Source organism: Canis lupus, chromosome 23, assembly GCF_011100685.1.
Source record: "Canis lupus familiaris isolate Mischka breed German Shepherd chromosome 23, alternate assembly UU_Cfam_GSD_1.0, whole genome shotgun sequence".
Taxonomy (NCBI): Eukaryota; Metazoa; Chordata; class Mammalia; order Carnivora; family Canidae; genus Canis; species Canis lupus.
Genome location: NC_049244.1, coordinates 33,710,352 through 33,733,113, shown reverse-complemented (window position 1 = coordinate 33,733,113; position 22,762 = coordinate 33,710,352). Strand labels below are relative to the sequence as shown.

Sequence of the window (22,762 nt, the reverse complement as noted above, 5' to 3'; positions counted from 1 at the left end):
TGATTGTAGCCTATATGTGTGTTATTTGAAGCCATTAAGTTTTGGGGCAATTTTTAAAAAGATTTATTTTATTTTTTATTTTTTTTAAAGCAGGTTCCACACCCAACATGGAGCCCAATGCAAGGTTTGAATCAGGATCTGAGCTGAGATCAAGAGTAGGATGTTTAAACAACTGAGCCACATAGGTGCCCTTAAGATTTTTTATTTTTAAGTAATCTGCAATGTGGGGCTCAGATTCACAACCCTGAGATCAAGTGTTGCATGCTTCACCAATTTAGCTAGCCAGGCTCCCCAGTATGGGGTAATTTTTATATGGCAACAGATAAATAATAAACACACCAAACCTCTAATTCTGGTTGTCTAAGAAGTGTCCCAAATGTCAAGTGTCTATTTCCAGGAGTGTAGGAATACTAGTGATAGGGGGAATAGAGAAGAGTAGTGTATAGGAGAAGAGTTCTGTATGGACAGGACCAATTGGACTTGATCAGCTGGAAGGTGGGAAATTAAAGAGAAGAGTCTGGGTACCTGGGTGGCTCAGTGGTTGAGCATCTGCCTTCAGCTCAGGGAATGATCCCAGGACCCTGCCTGTTTCTCTCTCTGCCTATGTTTCTGTCTCTCTCTCTCGTCTCTTAAAAACAAAAACAAAAACAAAAACAAAAACAAAAACAAAAACAAAAAAGGAGAGGAGTCAACTTGGCTTCCCAGGTGGAGAATGGGGCTATCCACTAGGGAGTGGTACACAAAGGATGAGATGATAGAGAGTTTTGCATATTTTGATCAGTCCTCAAGCTAGAAAAAGTTTGGTTTTTTTTGTTTTTGTTTTTGTTTTTTTGAAGATTTTATTTATTTGACAGAATGAGAGCACAAGTAGAGGGAGTAGGAAACAGAAGGAACAGGAGAAGTAGTCTCTCTGCTGAGCAGGGAGCCCCCATCATGGGACTCAATCTCAGGACCCTGGGATCATGACCTGACCTGAAGGCAGATGTTTGACTGAGCCACACAGGTAACCCTAGAAAAGAGCTTGGTTTCAGATTTCCCTTATCCATTTAAAAGCAGATCTGTTTGGAAAATGTTAAGGGTATATATAAAATAATTCTGAAGCTGGGTCATGGGTACATGAAGATAAACTCTGTATTATATAATTTTCTCAAAATGTATACATGTTTGAAATTTTCCAAAGTAAATTTTATTTCTTTAAGTAGGCTCTATGCCCAGCATGGAGCCCAACATGGGGCTTGAACTCATGACCCGAGATCAAGACCTGAGCTTAGATCAAGAGTTAGATGCTTAACTGACTGGGCCACCCAGGCGCCCCCGTGATAAAAATTTTTAATGGGAAACAGTTAACAGCTAGATGGATCATCAAAGTCTTTCTAAAGGAATAAGGGAGAGAGAGAGAAAATGAGAGAGAGAGAGAATGATAAAGATAATAGGCAGAATAAAAAAATCAAATAAAAGCAGGACAATTTGAAGCACGGGAGAGGAGAGGATCCTGGGAAACTCCCTAAACTGAAGAGGACATTAGCCAGAGCTTTTAAGGGGGGAGCCATGACCTTGCCCACTGAAGCCTCTAAGACAGCCTGAATTCTGAGCTTACAAGACAGTCCCACCCTCTGGTAAGATGCTTAGGACATCTCATGAATAAAGATGGTAATAGTATCATGGGTAGAATCATTGTTGAAAGCCATCTGTAAACCAGTCAGGCAAGAATAGGCCAAGAAATAGCCCTAGAAAATGGATCTGGCTAGGGAAAGCACCCAAGTAGGTAAATTGTACACCTTAAACTTATACTATGTTTTATGTCAATTATACCTCAATAAAGCTGGAAAAATACAATTAAGATTTTTTTTTTTAGATTTTATTTATTTATTCATGAGAGACACACACAGACAGAGAGGCAGAGACACAGGCAGAGAGAGGGAGAAGCAGGCTTCATGCAGGAAGCCCGACATGGGACCGAAGTCGGCGCTAAACCGCTGAGCCACCCAGGCTGCCCCAATTAAGAATTTAAAGCCATAAACAAATGGAGTTTATGTAGAAAGATAATCACCCAGGGTAGCCAATATAATATTGAAACAGGACTGGCAGGATGCCTGGGTGGCTCAGTGGTTGAGCGTCTGCCTTTGGCCCAGGGCGTGATCCTGGAGTCCTGGAATCGAGTTTCACATCGGGCTCCCTGCATGGAACCTGCTTCTGCCTCTGCCTGTGTCTCTGCCTCTTTTTGTCTCTGTGTGTGTCTCATGAATAAATAAATAAAAATCTTAAAAAACAAAACAAAACAAAAAAACCTCAGAGACATAATCAATTCTACTGCTGCTCTCATTCTACCTCTCCTCTCAGGTACAGAAAGCATCTGCTGCCCTGCAACTGAGTCCTTGCCTTGGCAAAATGCATTAATAGCAATGGCATGTGGGTAAGTATTTAAAAACTGGCTCTCAGGGCTGGAGTGGGGGAAAATCACTGATTGTAGCATTTGCCAATATACGTGGTGTAAATCCCAATTTGAACTTGATATCACAGAATACAATTGGGAAGAAACAGGTACAAATAACTTACAAGCAACCCATTCTCTTCAGGTCCCAGCTAAATCTCCATTTCTTCAAAGTTGCCTTTCTGATTAATTCTCACACCAGTCAAGTGTCCCTGTTAAAAAGTCAGGTAGCTTTATAGTACTTTATACTTTTCCATAACACTTATAACAGTTAATTAGAATACTTATTATATACTTAGTTGTTATATAATTAGTTGTCTATTAAACAAGTAGTTATTTTTTTATTTTTTAAACAAGTAGTTATTATATAATTAGCTATTTAATGCTTTCATCTTCTGCTAGAATGTAAATCCCTAAGAGGGCAGGAACTATATCTGTCTCGTTCATCACTGTCTCCCCAACATTCAACATGGTGCTTTACATAGAAAAGACACTCAAATATTTTTGTCAAATGAATAAAAGCATAACTTATAGGAACTGCTCCTTTATCAGATTTTCCCTGCCTTCTGTCAGAAGGGAAACCTCTTTTTCAGGGCTCATAATCCATCTTGGTCTCAGCCTCTGGGAGGCACATGCAGATTCCCTGGGCCTCACTCTTTCTAGTGGGGGGTCTATGGACTTTGGTCTCATGGTCTCTTTCTAATTCTAAATGTCTGTTTATAGCACATGTGCTCAGAGACCATTCATTTTAAAGAATCATTCAGGGGCGTCTGGGTGGCTTGGTTGGTTAAGTGTCTGCCTTTGGCTCAAGTCATGATCTCAGGGTCCTGGGACCCAGCCCTGAGTCAGGCTCCCTGCTGGGCGGGGAGCCTGCTTCTCCCTTTACCTCTACTCACCACGCACCCCACTCATGCTATCTTCCTCAAATAAATAAATAAAATCTTTAAAACAAAATAAAAGAATCATTTGGTACTTTAGCCCTAAGTTAAAAGTGTATTTTCAGTAGTGAAAATTAGATGTAATTATTTTAATAACTTTCATTATTTAAATATCAATATTTGTGTTTTTAATAAGTCATCTCATTTTTGATATGTTGTGATAAATTACATGCAATTATTTTATACACTTGGAGGTAAAATACAAAATGATGTGTGCAACATTATATGGTGTCTAGAAATGAATATACCAAAATTTGTAAAAACTCAATGTTTAGTTTTTAAAACATGTTTATTTATATATTATTTATATATGTATATTATTTATTTATTATAATAGTCTATGTTTGCTATAGAAAATTTGGAAAAGGCACAAAAATACAGGAAGAAAATAAAAATTATCTGTAATTCTATGGCTATAAGAAATCTATTAACATTTTTGTGTAGTTTCTTCTAGTGTTTTTGTTATCTATATCATAAGGCTCAGTTTTTAGGAAAAATTAAATTGTGTGCATTTGTAATTTGTTATCCTGCTTGGGTTTTTTGTAAATTGTGGATATCAATTGGTACTCTGTCCTTGAAGGCCAATTAAAAATAATGATACAGGGGATCCCTGGGTGGCGCAGCGGTTTAGCGCCTGCCTTTGACCCAGGGCGCGATCCTGGAGACCCGGGATCGAATCCCACATCGGGCTCCCGGTGCATGGAGCCTGTTTCTCCCTCTGCCTGTGTCTCTGCCTCTCTCTCTCTCTCTGTGACTATCATAAATAAATTTAAAAATAAATAAAAATAAATAAAAATAAAAATAATGATACAAATTTAAAATACACATACATTTTGATCCAGCAATCCTATTTATTCTGCAAGTATACCCCATATGCATAAAAATGTGGATGTATAAGAATGTTTTAACAGTAAAAGACTAAAAACAACCTGAATGTCCACATGATATATCCATATGATGAAATACTATTCAGCTATTAGAAAGAAAGTACAGTTGACCCTTGAACAACATAGGATTGGGGGTCCTGACCTCCCATGCAGTTAAAAAATCAAATATACATTTCAATTTCCCCTAATTTAACTACTAATATCCTACTGTCAACTGGAAGCCTGACTGATAATATAAATAGTCAATTAATTCATATTTTGTATGCTATATATATTACATACTGTATTCCTATAATTAAGCTAGAGAAAAGAAAATCATAAGAAAGAGAAATACATTTATAGTACTGAACTGTAAAAAATCCACACATAAGTGAATCCACACAGTTTGAACCTGTGTTGTTCAAGGGTCGACTGTAGCTATATAAATAACCCCCAAGTCCAGTTGTTAGAGAAAAAAGATGTAGAACAATGTTAACAGTATGCTCTCATCCATGTAAGAAATAAAAAAGTATAAAAGGGAGATTATATACCTTTATGCTAATATACACACAGAGTATTTCAGGAACCAGACATAAGAAATCTATAAAAATCGTTCCTCTGCAGAGGGATCTGGCATCTGGAACATGAGGGATGCTTAGTTTCTCTTGCAGTGTAAGTTTCTTTTTTTAAAACCACGTACATGTATGTTACTTTTTTTAGTTAGAAAAGATTAAAAATGTTTAAAAGGACCTGCAATTCTAATATTCAGAAATATCCACTGTTAACATTTTAATATATTTTCTCCCAGTCTTTTTCTTTGTGTGAGTATATATTGGGGGGTATGCATGGATATGCTAATAAACAATCCCCCAAGTAACGTCAAAATTTGTATAAAACTGTACTATAATCTTGTATATTAATTTCTATAATATGCTATAATTACATTGTGATATTTTTATGTCAATGAATATTATTTGAAAACAAGAATATTTTAAAGTTCTATAAAAATGTATATGCATCTATAAAATGGGATGCATGCCAAATGAGAGCTTCAGGTGACATCATAAGGAATTCTGGTGCTAGAATGGCTTCTCAGAGTTATTCCAAACTCTTCTCAGAGTTATCCCGAATTGGATTGAGATGGGAAGCCTTTTTATACTCTGGTACTGATCAGTCAGTAGTTAGATATGGGCCATCCCAGAAACACACATGCCTCTCTGCACCAGAGGCAATCCCTGAAGCTGCTAACAGCATTCCCAGAAACTAAAGTAACAAATCCTTCACTCAAAAGGGATGTGGGCAGCATATGATGGTGAGTATCCACTGAAGTCTATTCCTGGCCATGCAGCTAGTCTCAGGGTTATAACTGATAGTCATTATCTCCCTCTTGTTCCGTCCATTCGAGATTCCTCTTACCTCAGCTATTACCCTTGCTGGTCTCAGTGGCATACCTAGCAACATGACTCAGACCCTCATTCTTTTTTTTTTTTTTTTTAAGATTTTATTTATTCATTCATGATAGACACAGAGAGAGAAAGAGAAAGAGAGGCAGAGACACAGGCAGAGGGAGAAGCAGGCTCCATGCCAGGAGCCCGTTGTGGGACTCAATCCCAGGACTCCAGGATCATGCCCTGGGCCAAAGGCAGGCGCTGAACCGCTGAGCCATCCAGGGATCCCCAGACCCTCATTCTTGAATGGTATGAGCTCCTGGTCACTATGCTGTCTTGGGCTGAGATTGCCACAGTTGTCCATTTCTGGTCAAAACTGGGCAAGGGTATACCAAGAGGTGTCCAGCTGGGTCACCTGAATGCCAAACATATTGCTCCGTGCCTCTGTTGTATAACTTTCTCATGCCAGAATGGTGACTCCTATTTTTGCCTGCTGATCCCTGGACTCAAAGAACATCCTCAGGTTGACAGCTATATCTTGTAGCTCTGTGGAAGTCTTGCTGTGTTCCTTGGTAAAATTCTGCTGTCTTTGGAGACCTGTACCTTCAACCCTACGAAGCTCAATGTTGGGAGACAATTTACCATGAGTCTCTTACATTTCTCCAAACAGACACTGATACCTTTTGTTCAGAGCCATCTTTTCAGGGATGTTTGTATACTGAACAGCTTTAGAAGATAGAGGTGGAGATTTTGTTTCTCTTCAGAACAAAAGACAGCTTTGTTCACTTTCTAGTGTGATAAAGACTGCGTCTCCCTCTGGGGAAACATTTGGGAACATTGTTTGATAAAAGATCAGAGTACCTCAGCCATGATATAAACCCACTGTATGCACAGTGTCTGTCTAGGCCACTCCACATCTTCCTAATGGTACTTGGGGAATAAGGAAAACCAATGCAAACATAAGTCATGTGCAGCTTGCTATGCTGTGAGCAATACAGTCTTCTGACTCTGACCCAAGAGTCTCAGGTCTTCTGCCAGCATTCAAAAGTGGCCGACTTGGGCAGCCTGGGTAGCTCGGTGGTTTAGCGCCGTCTTCAGCCCAGGGTGTGATCCTGAAGACCTGGGATCCAGTCGCGCCTCAGGCTCCCTGCATGGAGGGAGCCTCTGCCTCTGCCTATGGTTTCTGCCTCTCTCTCTCTCTCTCTCTCTCTCTCTCCCCCGTTTCTCTCATGAATAAATAAATAAGTTTAAAAAAAAGTGGCAGACTAACTTCTTAGATTGTAAATAGGGTAAAATCTCAGACCTTTCACGGTTCTCAACAACTATATTACTAAGAGCAGAAGAATTAATATAGCCTTGGGGCAAAAATGTAAATGTATACTACTATCCCTTCTGCATAACTGAGAACCGTTTCTCCTTTTAAAAAATTATTATTTTTAATTTAAATTAAATTAACCAACATATAGTACATTACTAGTTTCAGATGTAGAGTTCAGTAATTAATCAATTGCATGTAACACTGTGCTCATCCCATCATGTCCCATCACGTGAAGGGCCCTCCTTCATTCCCATCACTCAGTTACCCCATCCCTCCCTCTACCCACCTCCCCTCCCGCAGCCCTCAGTTTATTTCCCGTAGTTAAAAGTCTTTCATGGTTTGTGTCCCTCTCTGATGTCTTCCCATTCAGTTTTACCTCCCTTCCCCTATGATCCTCTTCACTGTGTCTTATATTACACATGTGAGTGAAGCCATATGAAAATGGTCTTTCTCTGATTAATTTTGCTCAGCATAATACCCTCCAGTTCCATCCACATCTATATAAATGGTCAGTGTTCATCCTTTCTGATGGCTGAGCAATATTCAATTGTACATACATACCACATCTTCTTTATGCATTCATCTGTAGATGGACATCTGGGCTCTTTCCATAGTTTGACTATTGTGGACATAGCTGTTATAAACATTGGTGTACAGGTACCCTTCATATCACTACATTTGTATCTTTGGGGTAAATCCCTAGTAGTGTAATTGCTGGGTTGTAAGGTTGCTCTATTTTTAACTTCTTGAGGAATCTCTGTACTATTTTCCAGAGTGGCTATACCAGCTTGCATTCCCACCAATAGTGTAGAGGGTTCCTCTTTCTCCACATCCTTAGCAACATCAATTGTTTCCTGACTTTTTAATTTAAACCATTCTGACTGGTATGAGGTGGTATCTCATTGTGGTTTTGATTTGTATTTCCCTGATGCTGAGTGATGTGGAACATATTTTCATGTATCTGTTGTCCATTTGTATGTCTTCTCTGGAGAAAAGTCTGTTCATGTCTTCTGCCCATATCTTGACTTGATTATTTGTTTTTTGGGTGTTGAGTTTGATAAGTTCTTTATTGATATTGGATACTAGCCCTTTATCTGATGTCATTGGCAAGCATCTTCTCCCATTCCAAATGTTGCCTTTTAGTTTTGTTGACTGTTTCCTCCGCTGTGCAGAAGCTTTTTATCTGGATGAAGTACAATAGTTCATTTTTGCTTTTGTTTCCGTTGCCTTTGGAGAAGTGTCTAGAAGAAGTTGCTGTGGCTGAGGTTGAAAATGTTGCTGCTTGTGTTCTCCTGTAGGATTTTGATGGATTCCTGTCTCACATTTAGGTCTTTCATCCATTTTGAGTTTATCTTTGCATATGGAGTAAGAAAGTAATCCAGTTTCATTCTTCTACATGTGGCTATCCAGTTTTCCCAACACTCGTTGTTGAAGAGACTGTCTTTTTTTTCCCCTGGATCTTCTTTTCTGCTCAGTTAACCATAGAGTTGAGGGTCCACTCCTGAGATCTCTGTTCTGTTCCATTAATCTATGTCTCTGTTTTGTGCCAATACAGTACTGTCTTGATGATTACAGCTTTGTAATATAGCTTGAAGTCTGGCATTGTGTGCCTCCAGCTTTGGTTTTCTTTTTCAACATTTCTTTGGCTATTCAGGGTTTTCCTGGTTCCATACCAATATTAGGATGATTTGTTCCAGCTCTGTGAAAAAAGTTGATGATATTTGCTAGGGATTGCATTGAATGTGTACATTGCTCTGGGTAGCATAAGCTTTTGAATAATATTTATTCTTCCAATCTATGAGCATGGAATGTTTTTCTATTTCTTTGTGTCTTCTTCAATTTCTTTCATGAGTGTTCTGTAGTTTTTAGAGTACAGACCCTTCACCTCTTTGGTTAGGTTTATTCCTAGGTTTGGGGTATGATTATAAATGGGATTGATTTCTTAATTTCTCTTCCTTCTGTCTCACTGTTAGTGTATAGAAATATAACTGATTTCTGTGCATTGATTTTATATCCTGCCACTTTGCTGAATTCCTGTATGAATTCTAGCAATTTTGGGATGGATTCTTTTGGGTTTTGCACATAGAGTATCATATCATCTGCAAAGAGTGAGAGTTTGACTTCTTTTTTTGACAAGTTGAATGCCTTTTATTTCTTTTTTTCATCTGATTGCTGAGGCTATGTTGAACAACAGTGGTGAGAGTGGACATCCCTGTTGTGTTCTTGACCTTAGAGAAAAAGCTCTCAGTTTTTCCCCATTGAGAATGATATTTGCTGTGGGCCTTTCATATATGGCTTTTATGATATTGAGGTATGTTCCCTATATCCCTATACTGTGGAGAGTTTCAATCAAGAAAGGATGCTATATTTTGCCAAATGCTTTTTCTGCATCAATTGAGAGGATCATATGGCTCTTGTCCTTTCTTTTGTTAATGTAATGTATCACATTGATTGATTTCCGGGTGTTGAACCACCCTTGCAGTTCAGGAATAAATCTTCCCTGATTGTGGTGAATAATTCTTTTAATGTTACATTGGAGCCTGTTAGCTAGTATCTTGGTGAGAATTTTGACATTTGTGTTCATCAGGGATATTGGTCTGTAATTCTTTTTGGTGGAGTCTTTGTCTTGTTTTGGGATCAAGGTAATGCTGGCCTCATAAAATGAGTTTGGAAGTCTTCCTTTCGTTTCTACTTTTTGAAACATCTTCAGAAAAATAGTTATTAATTCTTCTTTATAAGTTTGGTAGAATTCCTCTGGGAAGCCTCCAGCCCTAAACTCTTGTTTGTTGAGAGATTTTTTTTAAAAGATTTTATTTATTTATTTGAGAGATAAGAGATAGCAACAGAGATATAGAGAGAACCTGAGAGTGGGAAGGAGAGGGAGAAGCAGGCTCCCTGTGGAGCAAGGAGCCTGACACGGGGCCAAATCCCAGGATTCTGAGATCATGACCTGAGCTGAAAGCAGGCACTTAACCAATTGAGCCACCCAGGCACCCCTGGGAGATTTTTTTTTTTTTAAGATTTAATTAATTAATTTATTTAACAGAGAGATAAAAGAGTCAGAGAGCACAAGCTGGGGGAGTGGCAAAGGGAGAGGGAGAAAAGCAAGCTTCTTGCTGAGCAGGGAGCCCAACATGGGGCTCAATTCCAGGACCTTGGGATCATGACCTGAGCTGAAGGCAAACACTTAAATGACTGAGCCACCCAGGCACCCCTGTTGGGAGACTTTTGATTACTTCTTCAATTTCCTTGCTGGTTATGGATCTGTTCAAGTTTTTTATTTATTCCTGTTTCAGTTTTGGTAGTTTATAAGTTTGTAGGAATGCATCTATTTCTTCTAGATTGCTTAATTTGTTGGCAAAAAGTTGCTCATAATATGTTCTTAAAATTGTGTGTATTTCCTTGGTGTCAGTCATAGCCTCTCTCCTCTTTCATTCATGATTTTATTAATTTGAGTCCTTTCTGTTCTTTTTGATATGTCTGGTTAGGGGTTTATCAATCTTATTAATTCTTCTAATGAATCAGCTCCTAGTTTTGTTGACCTGTTCTACTGTACTTTTGGTTTCAATTTCATGGATTTTTGCTCTAATCTTTTATTATTTCTCATATTCTGATTGGTTTATGTTCTATTTGCTGTTCTTTCTCCATCTCCTTTAAGAGTAAGCTTAGCTTGTGTATTTGAGAACTTTCTTGTTTCTTGAGAAGGGTTTGTATTGCTATATACTTCCCTCTTATGATTCTCTTGCTGCATCTCAAAGGTTTTGGATAGTTGTGTTTTAATTTTCATTTGTTTCCATGGATTTTCTTAAATTCTTCTTTAATTTCCTAGTTGACCCATTCATTCTTTCGTAGGAGGCTCTTTAACCTCTATGTTCTTGAGTTCTTTCCAAATTTCCTCTTGTGATTAAATTCCTGTTTCAAAGCATTATGGTCTGAAAACATGCAGGGAATGATCGCAATCTTTTGGTACAAATTAAGACCTGATTTGTCACCCAGTATGTGATCTATTCTGGAGAATATTCCATGTGCACTCAAGAAGAATGTGTTAAAAAAAAAAAAGAAGAATGTGTATTCTGTTGCTTTAGGATGAAATGCTCTGAATATATCTGTGAAGTCCATCTGGTCCAGTGTGTCATTCAAAATTCCTGTTTCTTTGTTGATCTTCTGCTTTGGTAATCTGTCCATTTTAGTGAGTGGGGTCTGAAAGTCCCCTAGTATTATTGTATTATTATCAATGCATTTCTCTAATTTTGTTATTAATTGGTTAATATAATTGGCTGCTCCCAAGTTAGGGACACAAATATTTACAATTGTTAGATCTTCTTCTTCTTCTTCTTTTTTTTTTTTTTGAAATATTTATTTATTCATGAGAGACAGAGACAGAGAGAGAGAGAGGCACCGACACAGGCAGAGGCACAGACATAGGCAGAGACACAGCCACGTCGGGCTCCCTCCATTCCATGCAGGGAGCCCGATGTGGGACTCGATCCTGAGTCTCCAGGACCACACTCTGGGCTGAAGGCAGCGCTAAACCACTAAGTCACCCGGGCTGCCCTAGATCTTCTTCTTAGATAGACCCTTCAAGTATGAAGTTTCCTTCTTCATCTCTTACTACAGTCTTTGGTTTAAAATCTAATTTGGGCTCCCTGCATGGAGCCTGCTTCTCCCTCTGCCTGTGTCTCTGCCTCTCTCTCTCTGTCTGTGTCTCTCATGAATAAATAAATAAAATCTTAAAAAAAATAAAATAAAATCTAATTTATCTGATATAGGGTTTGCTACTCCAGCTTTCTTTTGATGTCCATTAGCACGTCACATGGTTCTCTACCCACTTATGTTCAATCTGGAGGTGTCTCTGGCTCTAAAATGAGTCTCTTGTAGACAGCATATGAATGGGTCTTGTTTTTTTATCTAATCTTATACCCTGTGTCTTTTGTTTGGAGCATTTAGCCCATTTACATTCAGAGTAACTATTGAAAGATATGAATCTAGTGCCATTTTATTACTTGTAAAGTTACTATTTCTGTAGATTGTCTCTGTTCCTTTCTGGTTTATGTTACTTTTGGGCTCTCTCTTCGCTTACAAGATCCCCTTTAATATTGTTTTTGCAGGGCTGGTTTAGAGATCACAAATTCCTTAAGTTTCTACTTATCTTGGAAGCTCTTTATCTCTCCTTCCATTCTGAATGACAGCCTTGCTGGATGAAGTATTCTTGGCTGCATTTTTTTCTCATGTAGTACCCTGGATATATCATGCCAGCCCTTTCTGGCCTGCCAGGTCTCTGTGGATAGGTATGTTGCCAGTCTAATGGTCCTATCCTTGTAGATTAAGAATTTCTTGTCTCAAGTTGCTTTCAGGATTTTTCTCTTTATCTATCTCTGAAATTTGCAAGCTTCAGTATTATATGCCAAGGGTTTGATGTATTTTTGTTGATTTTGAGGGGGGTTCTCTGTGCCTCCTGGCCTTGATGCCTGTTTCCTCCCACAGATTAGGGAAGGTCTCAGCTATGATTTGCTCCAATATACCTTCTATCCCTCTCTCTCTCTTTTCTGTTCCTCGGGGACCCCAGTCAATCTAATACTGATTTGCTTTATTGTATGACTGATTTCTCTAAGCCTCCCCTCATGATCCCTTAGTTGTTTTTCTCTGTTTTCCTCAGCTTCCTTACATTCCAACATTTTGTCTTCTATGTAACTGATTCTCTCTTCTGCCTCATTTACCCTAGCTGTTAGAGTGTCCATTTTAGACTGCATCTCAGTTAAATCATTTTAAATTTCAGCTTAATTAGATTTTAGTTCTTTTATTTCTGCACTAAGCGATTCTCTAGTGTCCTTTATGCTTTTTTCAAGCCCAGCTAGTGTCTTCATAATTGTTATTCTGAATTCCAGGTCTGACATTTTACTTATACACATATTGATTAAATCTATGGAAGAAAGTATTGTGGTGAATTCCTCCTTCTAGTCATTTTGTCCAGAGAAGAGCAGATAAGCAAGAGAATAAAAAAGAAAAAATTAAAAATAAAGATATCAGCTACAACCCCAGAGAGATATACACTAATCAAGTCAGAATAGGTCAGAAGCCAAGAAAGAAAGAAAAAAAAAGGGAAAGAGAAAGAATATAATAAAACAGATATTCAGAACTGAGTAATGCACTTGGTCCTGGGTGTATTTTGGTCCCTTCGTTAGTAGACACTTGACCCCACAATTGTAAAGAAAGAAAAAGTTACATATATACAGAAATAAAATTGAGGAACCCTGGGTGGTGCAGCGGTTTGGCGCCTGCCTTTGGCCCAGGGCGTGATCCTGGAGACCTGGGATCGAATCCCACGTTGGGCTCCCGGTGCATGGAGCCTGCTTCTCCCTTTGCCTATGTCTCTGCCTCTCTCTCTCTCTGTGACTATCATAAATAAATAAAAATTAAAAAAAAGAAATAAAATTGAATGCAGTGAAAGGAAGCCAAAAATGAAGAGTATATCTATAAAATGTAAATATAAAAATTAAAAAAAGACTTTAAAACAAAGCATTGATAAAATAAGAAACAAGGTAAAAAGGAAAAAAAGAAAAGGAATATTTCAAACGAAACATACAAGAATTATGGGAAAAAACCTTGAATTCTATTTTCCCCAAGTGCTGGAGTTTTGCAGTTCTGTATGCTCTGTAGACTTGGTATTAGCCTGATGTTCCAGCTGGTCTTCTCTGGGAGGGGCCTGTTGCACGGATTCTCCGGTGTCTTTGCCAGGGCGGAGTTGTCAGGGGCCAGTGTAAGCTACTTCCGGTTGCTCTATGTGGCTTTCCTTCCCTGAAGGCTTTCCTATGCCACTTCAGAGGATGAAAATAAAAATGGTGGCATCCCAATCTCCAGACCCGAAGCTGAAAGATCTCAGCCCCCACTCTTCAGTGAACCCTCAGGGAAAAGCAGTCTTTACTTTTTGTGCACCAAACTCTTCACACTCCTGCTGTGTGTGTGCCCTGGTGGATCGTTCTGGGAGGAGGGAGGTGGGTGGCTGGAGGCCTGTGGCTAGCAAGGCCCTCCAAGGAGGGCAGTCCACCAATGATGCGCATTTCCGAGGTTTATGCCAAATTGAACTAAGGGCCCACCCCCCGGGCTAGCTACAGGTAGTTTCCCTGCTCCAGTACTTGGGAACTCTGCCGGCCCAGGCACCCCCCATTCTTTCTGACCCTGGGGATACTGAGTCCACACTATCTTACCTAGAATTTTGTCCCACTTTCCCACCTGAGCCCCTTCAGGCAGGGACATCTCTTACTGGAATAACATTCTAAAAGTACTGATTTTGTGTTCAGGGGCTATATCACTTTCTGATAGTCGACTTTCAGAGGCTTCCTACCTTCCCCCAGTGTTTATCTTCCAATATATCTCCTCAAATTCGCTTTTCCACACTTCCTACCTTATGAAAAATGGTTGCTTTGTAGAATTTCAGCAATTCTTACATCTCAGGTTGAATTCACAGGTGTTTAGAATGATTTGATAGATATCTAGCTGAATTCAGTGGATCAGATGAAACAGGGTCCCCTACTCTTCTGCTGTCTTGCCTGCTTTAATGCAAATTATTTCTGATTCTCCTTTCTTAGATAGATGGAAAAGAACATATTTGTCAGATTAAAAGTCACATATCATGTGTCTGTGTCCATGTTACTCTGTTCTGGCAATGACACCACATCCCATGTCTTTCTTCAGAATCAATGATTTTTGCAGGGACCAGACCAGTGAGCAAAATGGAGGTATGATGGGGATTCACCACCTTTATTCCTTTAGCTCTTTAAAAGTAGCACTATTTTCCACCATTCCCCCCAGCAATGCTGTTTTTTATTTGTGTTTTGGCTAGGGGAGGGGGCAGTTTCAGAGTCTTCCATTTGGCCTTCCCCATTATGGCAGCTATTACTTCATAGGCCAAGGACTCAATGAGAGGTCTGTGTTACCTATGAAGTATACATATTCTGATTATATATTTGAGAAGAAATAACTAACATGTGGGTCTACAGACCAGTGGGCCTACTGTAACCTGGACTTTGGATAGGATTTCATTTATTACCTGACCCCCATATGCACCTACTCAAAGAAGGGGACCATGGTGATTCTTTGGGTCTCCAAGGATCAAAGTCAATTCAGAATCTGTGATCACAGTCCTTGAAATATTTACATATTCCCATTTTCCCAATGCACAGTTCTCTGAGTAAATGGCCTTAGGTACAAAGGTTTTAGAACAATCTTTGGGGAAATACTGAGGAAATCATTACTGTGTACATTTGCCATAGTGTTGCAGGTTCCTTCCTCATGGGGACATGCTTTCTTCTTGAGTTAATAGGCTCCAGGTCTAAAAACAGATTCACATTTTAAAACTTGGCAAGGAATTGTGATGTTAATTGGGGTGACTGACTCAGACTCCTGGTAATATATTTTTTAATTCATCTGATTATACAAACTAAGTAATACCCTCATTGGCTAACCATCTATTTTTTTTCCCTAGGGACACCATGTTCTATTTATTATCTTTATAATTCTTTATGGATCACTTCCCCCTGACTGCTCCTCTGATTTTATATTACAATAATTGTCCACCTTGGCTTCTGACAACTAAACACCACAATCCAGCCTCTATAATTTTGAGGTCCTATTATACCTATTGCTATCAATAAACGCAGTTCTTTAATGGCTTCCTTTACTTTCAGACCTGGCCTATAGAAAGTCACCACTAAGCCTCTTAATTAGACAGGTGCCCCTCACAGCAGTACATTTCTTATGTCCTTGACATATGGCGTAGCCTCCTGACCTTCTGTAAGTGAAGCATCTGGCAGATTTTTCATTTTTACATAGTATATGGTCTCCAGCATTACCAATTGTCTAATCTTTTCAATCTTTCTTCCACTGTTTGCCATGGCAACTCTGGCATTTTAACCTCATGGCATAAACCCCTATGGGGCCATCACTTTTTCCATGTTTCTAGAAACCATCCTAATAGCAAATTCACATGGTCTCCTGTGGTTCTATTTATGATGTTAAATCTTGAGTACTGGGAAAGTGCTCCCAAATCTAGTTTCTCTGTTATCTACCTTATGTTCTTTACATTTTCATCAAGTACCTTCAAAAGTCAATCCTACACATACAATCTCAGTTCAACCTGACTAGATACTCAAGTTCCTTTGGGGTAGTTCCTTTTATCCATTATCATATCCAGCACATTGAGACTGAACATCATTAAGAGCCACTGGACAGGAGACATCCTGAGAGTAAATCTTTTTGAGGGAGGTAATTTGTTGTCTTGAGGGGAAGAGGTCTCTGCATCATCTCTGAACAAATGGGGAAGAGATAGGTCTTAATAGAGAACTTTGAGCTACTTTTAGGAATATCCTCATCTAATGTGTTAAGTCTCATTTTTCCCCTCAACCAGGGCCTTGACCTTGGCTTAGTACACTTGTCTTGATTAGAAATTTAATCTTTGGAGCTTAGCCACTATGACTGAGTTTATTCTTCAGCTTACTTTAGTCTCCCACTTCAGGAGATGAGAGCCACTTTGTATGCTATTGAAAAGACTGTTGTCTTTATTTTTAACTTTCAATTGATGATTAATCACTCTTAGCTTTTCACTGTCTTTTTCTAGCGCATCAATCTGGCTAAGGAACAGCCACCTGTTTTAGTCAGCTTGGGCTACTATAACAAAATACCGTAGATAAATGGCTTGAACAAATTTATTTCTTACAGCTCTGGGAAGTCGGAGATCAAGGTACCTGCTGGTCTGTTCGGTTTCTGGTTAGAGCTCTCTTCTTGGCAGGCAGATACCTACCTTCTCAAATGTCCTCACAGTGGCCTTTTCTTTGGCATGCATGGAGAGAGAGGGAGAGAGGAAGCAAGAGGGAGAGAGAGGAAAAGAGAGAGAAAGGAAGAGGGGAAGGAAAGAATGGAGGGAGAGGAAGAGAAAGAGATCTCTATTTCTCTTCTTATAAGATCATTAATCCTATCAGATGAGGATCCTACCCATGACTTCATTTAGCCTTAATTACCTCTTCTTAAAAAAGATGTGTTTATTTGAGAGAGAGAGAGAGAGAGAACATGGAGGAAAGGGCATAGGGAGAGGGAGAGAGAAATTCAGGCAGACTCTGAGCTGAGCATGGAGCCTGAAGCAGGGCTTAATCTTATGACCCTGAGATCATAACCTGAGCTGAAACCAAGATCTGGAGGCTTAACTAACTGTGCCATTCAGGTGCCCCTAGCCTTAATTACCTCTTAAAAGTTTTATCTCCAGATACAATCACATTAGGGATTATGACTTCAACATATAAATTTGGGGGGATACATAGCACTACTCAATTTCATTGTCCTTATAGTTGCTATTTTCCCTATATTTCTGAAATACTTACCCTTCCACTGGTATACTAACCTGATTCAACACCCATGAAAGTTTCACAAGTGAACTGTAATCTTATGATAAGGGTCCTTATTGACAGGTACCTGTCATTACCATTAGCAGGTAATGATCAAGCTCTGAAACCCCATCTGAGTGCCTGTTTTTTAAGATCTCAGTCCTGGCACCAACTGTCATTGCTTGAGTTCTCAGGGAAGAGACTATGAGATACAATTTAACAGGCTCAATATTTGTTAGGGAATGCCCTTGTAATTAATAGTTATAGAAGGGAGGGGAAAGAAACAGGAATGAGCAAAGGGAGAAAAGGACTTGTATGCAGGTTCCATAGGAAGTTTGGGAGATTAGACTTGACCTTCAGAGTTGTCCCAGATTGGCTAAAATGGTCAGGCTCTTATGCCCCAACTTTGTTCAGTAATTGAATGTGGGACACCCTGGGAAGGGCCTAAACTTGAGTAATGTAGCTTTCTGCAATTGTAGCAATCCTGAAGATACCAAAGACTGCCAACAGTACATTCAGTATACTCAGACAACAAGTCCTTATTGTAGGGGAATCTGGGCAGTGCATCACAATGTTCATCACAGGGGTGAAGCGTTTAAATCTCTCACTCCCTCTGTTTTCATAGACGGGAAAGAATTTCCATTCTCCATGAAGAAAAAGAATGAGAAGTACTACTCAGTTACTCCCCACAGAAGTGGGGATGATTTCTCTGATGGATGAGATTATGAGAAGGGTTTAAGCTTGAAAGACTAAACCCTTTCTAGGCTTTCTCTGTTTCTCTCTTTGTCGCACTCTTTCTCTCTTTCTTTATCCTCTGGCTTGTCAGTAGGATTCAACAAATTCTGTGTTCTTTAGTGTTATAAATGTATAGAGCAGGCCTGAATTCCATGGGAAGGCCTGAGGTTGTCCAGTTCTCCCTTTGGAACTAGGTAATGTATTCAGATGTGGGTTGTAGTGAGGAGACCAATAGCAAGCCCACTGGCCAAACCAAACCTCTTTCTCTAATTGACTTTATCCAAGCTGATTTTTATAAATTGTATTATGAAAATTTCAAACATGACCAAAAGGAGAGAGAATAATACAGTGAATAAAAATATATTCAATACCCATTTAAACAAATGTTAGGATTTTTAGTCAAGCCAGTATTTTAATTTTCTTCTGTTTGATTACTGAATCTTATTTCTCATTTGTTTCCATATTTGGGAAGGGAAGAAAATAGGGCCATTTTAAAGATTAAACAAAAAATCATGAAACTTTACACAAAATCTGGATTTGTGACTGTCCCTAAGGACAAGAAAAAAGAAGAATAAAGAAAACCTGGCAACATTGGACAACATTGCAACAATCAGCTGGCTCTGAGAAGCAGCTACCTGCTTTCAACTGGGCTCCAACTCCTCCATAAGTCACAATCTCCACCCCTCCCAACACGGGGGCCAAGTGTCAGTTTGTCATTCATCATAAGGCTTAAACTGTTGCTTTTATTACACTGAGTTTCCCTCTTCCCTCTACTTACTTATGTTATCTGCCTGGCTCCTGCAGGCATTTGAATTACTGGCCCTTGCTCTACAGCCTTTTTATAGTCTCCCTAAAGACCAAATCCAGTGAAACATAATCACAATGTCTGAGTTTTCAGCAAAAAGTATGTACAAAATATCCATCAGCAGATAAGTGGATAAATTATAATATAATCATACAATGCAATACTATAGCAGCACTAAAATGGAATGAATGATTGATAAATGCAACAACATGGTTGAATCTCAATTATGCTGAGTAAAGAAATAAAACAAAAATGAGTACCTATTATTCCATTTATATAAAATTCCAGAAAATGCAAATAACTTATAGTGATAGAAAGCAAACCAGTAGACAGAAAGCAGAATAGTGGCTGCCTGGGGATGGGATGAATAAGTGGGGCAGGGGAAAATAAATTACAAAGGGCTATGACGGAACTTTTGGAGTTGATGAGTATATTGATTATTCTGATTGTGGTGATGGTTCTATGGATTTATATATGTGTCATAGCCCATTAAATCATATACCTTGAATTTGTGCAGTTTATTATATGTTGTCACACCTCAATAAAGCTCTAACCAAACTAAACCAAACCAAACCTAAGCAAACAAAAAATTCAAAACACAAACAAAAAAACGTATCAACTATTTGCCATATATACTAGTAGGTGCTCAATAAATGTCTACAAAGGTGTCATTAACAGAAGATATTTGTAGTCATTGATTGCTTACATTGATTCGGAAAGAAAAATCTGCAATTCTGATCCTAATAGCTTGCTATTAAATTTTTATCCCTAGAAATGTCATAACCCTCAGATTAAAGAGAAAGTCCAAAGGCTTCTGGAAATGGATAACAGTGATTGCCTCTGGAAAGGGGAAATAAGATGTCAAGGGAAAAGGAAAGGTGTATACCCTCATCACAATGACCCTGAGATCATGACTGGAGTCAAAATCAAGAGTCAGACACCTAATCAACTGAGCCACCCAGAAGCCCCTGTTTTCATAAAATATTTTAACCAGGAGATGATTTAGAGCTAATAAAGTAAATTAAACATGTATAAACTTCTGATGATGATGAAAGAAATAAGAAACTAGTCATTTATTAAGAATAAGACTATACTTCCATCTAATGTATTAATACCACTGAATACTAGAATACATCAGACAATGCCTTCAGAGTTCTTAGGGAAAGTAAATCAGCTATATAGACTTAGCTGAATAAAAATGCTTTCAAATATTAAAAAACTGAAAGTGGGGCACCTGAGTGGTACAGTCCGTGTCCAACTCTTGGTTACAGCTCAGGTTGTGATTTTAGGGTCATGGGATCAAGCCCCAAGGCAGGCTATGTACTCAGCCAGGAGTGTGCTTAAGACTCTCTCCCTCTGCCCCTGCCCCTGCCCTGCATGCTTTCTCTCTCTCTAAAATAAATAATCTTTTAAAAAATCTGAAAGGTTTCCTCCCACTCTTCCATAAACTACTTATTGACAATATTTTCAAAAAAAACCAAGAAGATAAACCAAAAAAGTAGACATGGTTTCTAGAAAAAGAGTGGCTCCAACTGTGGAGCAGGGTAAAGAGAAGTAAAGGTCGGTAGCAGGGTTAAAGAACAATGAGGTTAAGTGGAGGCAGAAGGCCAAAGTTTCATTAGGTGATTAGGGGCAAACACCAGGGACAAAAGAAAGAGACTCGAGGATCCCTGGGTGGCGCAGCGGTTTGGCGCCTGCCTTTGGCCTAGGGCGCGATCCTGGAGACCCGGGATCGAGTCCCACGTCGGGCTCCCAGTGCATGGAGCCTGCTTTTCCCTCTGCCTGTCTCTCTGCCTCTCTCTCTCTCCCTCTCTCTCTCTCTGACAATCATAAATAAATAAAAATTAAAAAAAAAGAAAAGAAAGAGACTCTTCTGTAAAAGAGTAAAGCAAATGAAAAAACTTGATATGATAAATTAGGTAAAATACACAGTGAGGAAAAGAAAGGCAATTTGAAACTCTAGGAAAAATAAAGCCATATAAGCAGTCTGTGGCCCAAATATGAAGCATAAATATTTGGGCAGTTGATGATAAGGAAAGAGAATCCATTTGATCTTCATGTTCTGCACATTCTCCTTTGATGACTTTCTATTGGTTCTGACAGAAGTGCTGTGGAGAAGAAAATGTAATCTTGACACTCTTCTTAGCCTGGAAGTTGGCTGTTAACTTTGAGTCAACCAAAGGACAGAATAGAAAAGACTTACTATGTTTAAGGGAGGTGAGTGGAAGGTGAGAAGGAAGAATGGCAGTAGTAAAATTGGAGAGTTGAAATACTTTCTATCTAAGGTTGAAATATTATTTAGAGTTTTACATTATATTATTAAAAGTTACAAAGATAACCAACAAAATAGTTAAATGAATGTAATTGTTAAATGTTGAAGTGGATGTTAGCATAATCCTTACCTTTTATAGCAGGGAGTTATTAGATATTGCATAAAGCTATTATAAACATATTTAGAAATATTTAAGTAATCACAATCAAACAAAAACATGTGAAAGAGATTCCTCCTGGGGATTGATCCAAGAAGTAGAAAGGGTTATAATAGGGACTCCTGGGCAGCTCACTGGTTGAGCATCTGCCTTTAGCTCAGGGCATGATCCTGGGGTCCTGGGATCAAGTCCCACAGCAGGATTTGGGTGGTGAGCCTGCTTCTCCCTCTGCCTATGTCTCTCATGAATAAATTTAAAAAAATCTTTAAAAAAGAAGGGTTATAATATTTGTTGCTTTTCATCATAAATTATTTTGTGCTATTTGTTATAATTTAATTTGTTTCTTATTTATTGCCATGTGTGCATTTTTTTTGCAAAAACATAGATACTGGTTTTTTTTTCCTGTTTATATAGAAACAATATTTTGTTTTGTATCTATCCTATCAAAGAGGACTCCCTAAATTTGGGCAGGCTTCATGCCAGATGAAGCAATGAGGTGGAAATTCCAAGGACACCAAGAAACTTGGAGTAAGCAAATGATTGTTCTACTGATATTTTATTCTCTAACTTAAGGAATATATAAGAATCCCTAGTTCCTTTCCACACTAGTTTTAGCCCTCTACTTATGAATTTTCTTTCTTACCTGTCTGAGTAGTTCTTGTCCTCCATTTTAGGGGGATAGGGTTTTGCCTGCAACCAGGTTACTGATTCTGAAAGTATTCTTATACTAGGTATTGTAGTCCCTCTTATTACCAACATTGGTAATTGCTCATATTTAGAAGGAATTGTGTTGTTAGTATTAAAAAAGGAATGGAAGGGGTGCCTGGGTGGCTCAGTTGGTTTAGTGTCTGACTCTTGATCTCAGGGTTTGATCTCGTAAGTCCTGTGTCAATCTCCATTCTGGGTATAGAGCCTACATTAAAAAAAAAAAAAAAAAAAAAAAGGCAGCCCAGGTGGCTCAGTGGCTTAGTGCTGCCTTCAGTCCAGGCATGATCCTGGAGACCTGGGATCGAGTCCCATGTCAGGCTCCCTGCATGGAGCCTGCCTCTCCCTCTGCCTGTGTCTCTGCCTGTCTCTCTCTCTCTGTGTCTCTTGTGAATAAATAAATAAAATCTTAAAAAAAAAAAGTTAAAAAAAAAAAAAAGGAATGGAATAACCACAGGTTAATCTGATAGTTAAGGCCTGACATAGCACTACCAGTTGGTGGCACACCTTAACTTAACCTTAACTGCAAGAGTGAGAAAGGAAAATAATTTCTGATTTTTGCAAAGATCTAACAGTACAAACAACAGCAAATGTCCTATAACTAAGTGAAAATGTGAAGAAGAATACTTCATTTTGGGAGAGTAAAATAAGACTGGTCATGATCCCTAAAATACTATATTACAGATATTCATGCAGTTTATAAAAGTAGTGAAAGTGAAGAATGAGAAAGCATAATCAGGAAACCTCTTTGGTCTAAATATCTAATAGCTGCAC

At 38.7% G+C, this 22,762-nt stretch overlaps 1 long non-coding RNA gene across 6 annotated transcripts in view; it reads left to right on the top strand.

The window, feature by feature from the left end:
* Positions 1-22,762, top strand: part of LOC100686256 — a 115,137-nt gene that overhangs the window by 86,626 nt on the left and 5,749 nt on the right. For 4 of the 6 annotated variants that reach the window (XR_005377057.1, XR_005377056.1, XR_005377058.1 and 1 more), the window contains one exon: positions 2,341-2,413. This is a non-coding gene — a long non-coding RNA (uncharacterized LOC100686256). Of the gene's footprint in view, positions 1-2,340; positions 2,414-2,576; positions 2,595-21,697; positions 21,812-22,762 lie in introns of those variants that run through there. The other 2 variants (XR_005377059.1, XR_005377060.1) reach the window with 2 other exon arrangements.